This window comes from Borostomias antarcticus, assembly GCF_949987555.1.
Source record: "Borostomias antarcticus genome assembly, chromosome: 11".
In the NCBI taxonomy this organism is placed as follows: domain Eukaryota; kingdom Metazoa; phylum Chordata; class Actinopteri; order Stomiiformes; family Stomiidae; genus Borostomias; species Borostomias antarcticus.
The window spans coordinates 19289942-19292584 of record NC_140244.1 but is presented as its reverse complement, the minus strand read 5'-3'; the positions used below and the strand labels follow the sequence as shown (position 1 = coordinate 19292584).

Below are 2643 nucleotides of genomic sequence, written 5' to 3'. Positions count from 1 at the left end.
GTTGCGAGCGTTTTACTACGACTAGTGTCTAGTTCTCTCGTCGAGGGAGCTGCTAGTAGTGGACATCCTGTTGTTAGCTGATGTGTGGTGGTAACGGTGTACGGTGTGTGTGTGTGTGTGTGTGTGTGTGTGTGTGTGTGTGTGTGTGTGTTGTGTGTGTGTGTGAGAGTAGGGTTTCTGTTGAGAGGGAACGTCGGCTCGGCTAACAGCTCATTCATGATGCAGCTGCCGCTAGGCCTGTGGGAGTAATTACTGTGTGTCCGCTGCTCATTCATTGATCGATGATGCTCTCCTCAGGTCATCTTCAGCTGGCTGTGTGTGTGTGTGTGTGTGTGTGTGTGTGTGTGTGTGTGTGCGTGTGTGCGTGTGTGCGTGCGTGCGTGCGTGCGTGCGTGCGTGCGCGCACTCTCCATCCAACTCACAAACACATGCACACATCAGTCCTTGTGGATTCTATCCAGATGGAGTGGTGGTGTCTGGTCTCGTCTACTCTGGTCTGGTCTGGTCTGGTCTGGTCTGGTCTGGTCTGGTCTGGTCTAGTCTAGTCTAGTCTAGTCTAGTCTAGTCTAGTCTAGTCTAGTCTAGTCCGGCCTTGTCTCCACTTGGGGAGGGAGACAGAACGGCTGAAAAACATGGAGGAAGGGAGGGAGGGAGGAAGCGAGGGAGGGAGGGAGGGAGGGCTTGGAGGCACAGTGTGTTTTGCGAGGTTTATCAAGACCAAAGACTTCTTAAAAAAAAAAACGGGGGGGTTGTTTAGGTACCGAGGATAAGGAGGGCTGGGATTAAGGGGGGTATGTGGTATTGAACTGAGATGAAACAGCAGCCAAGCCTAAAGGGTGGATGGTGTGTGTGCGTGTGCGTGTGTGTGTGTGTGTGCGTGTGTGTGTGCGCGTGTGTGTGGAGGTCGAAGCCCCCTCCAGGGCATGTCTGCTCAACTTGTCCCTCAGAGAGAAGGATTATGGGAGATATTGGAAGAGGGGGGTGGGAGGATGAAGACCCTCTCGCTTCGCCCCCCCTCCCTCGCCCCAGGCCACCTCCACCTGCAGCCCACCTGTCCCCCCCTCTCCTCTCCCCCTCTCTCCTCCCCCCATCTCCTCTCCTCCCCTCCTCAGAACCCCGGAGAAGCCCGACGGCACGGCGTGTGTGTGTGTGTGTGTGTGTGTGTGTGTGTGTGCGTGTGCGTGCGTGTGACATTGGAAGTGTTAGCGGGTGCCCAGGCCTGTGCTGTCCCTTTGTCTGTGTGTGTGTGTGTGTGTGTGCGTGGGTGCGTGTGTGTGTACCTGCAGCAACTAGACAGCTCTTTAACATCATTACCAGAGAGAACATGTCCTCTGTGTCCCTGGGTGCTCTCTACCATGGTGGGGTTCTATGAGAAAGGGTCTTTCATGGAGGCAGAGTTGGGGCTAGAGACTTCACGGTCGGCCATGTTGGAGGTTTAAGCTTTAGTTCAGGTTAACTTAGCCTTGTGAGACCATCCTGATTTCGTGAGCTTACATTCTGTTTCTCTCGCCAGATCAGAAAACGATCTCATCAACCAGCTACGCTGGGCGGGTTTAGGTGTGACAACAGCGATGAGAGGTTGAAGTTAGCGCGTGATCGACGTTGACAGACAGATGGTTCATCCAATCACCTGCCAAGTAGTTTTGAAAGTGCCTGCCCTTTTCCAAATAGTTTCCAACAGAGCGTTATGCGAAGCAAACCATCTGGCGTGTCAGGTTAAGGCTAACTAGCTAGATAGATATTGATATACCTATCTATCTAGCTATCTCTCTACATTCAGTAGCCTGAAACCTCCAACATGGCCGACTGCTGACGGGCCGTGAAAACCCTCTATAATAGTATCCTACCCTAATTTCCTCTCGGGGATCAATGAAGTACCACATACCGTAGGTGAAATGCAATTGGGATCAATCGTTGCGCTTCAGAGTAAAACACACCATGTACACTTTTTCACTGTGGCATCATGATTTGATTTTATTATTACTTAAGTTAAAATTTGCAATTAATTTGCGATCCACATGCAGTCCGAACCGTGGGGGGTGATCAATACGGATCACAGATCAACCAGGATCACAGATCAACCAGGATCACAGATCAACCAGGATCACAGATCAACTAGGATCAACCAGGATCACAGATCAACCAGGCTACGTTCCGTCACTATTAGATACTGTAGATATATTTTATTGCAGACACAGACCATTTAAAAATTAAAAATAAAACAATAATATACGAGTTAGATTAGGCGTACAGTAATGTCGGTTACAAAACCCCCGTCTAGTGTTCGGTGAAAATAGTCTGTGCACACATCCCTACTACCTACACTATACAATGTGTAGTACAATATATAGAGAGGATACAAATATTACACCACAGTAGTACTTGGTTTCTCTACAGTTATCACTATGTGAGAACTCTCTGAGCAAGACGCAGTCCCAAGCCTAACCATAGAACTGGTCTTACTGTTGATTTTAATTAATGTTTATGACAGGTGTGCAACCTGATATGGTATGGTTCTCCAGGCCTTCACTAGAGACGCCTCTTGGCTATGAAACACACACATCAGACATCAAACAGAGTTTCTGCAAAGATACAGCCAAGGGGGCGATGTGTTTTTCAGTGCATGTGACCTCACTCAGGAAG

At 49.3% G+C, this 2643-nt stretch overlaps 1 protein-coding gene across 1 annotated transcript in view; it reads left to right on the top strand.

Annotated features, from left to right (window-relative positions):
* Window positions 1–2643, top strand: part of tmcc1a (transmembrane and coiled-coil domain family 1a) — a 31481-nt gene that overhangs the window by 1098 nt on the left and 27740 nt on the right.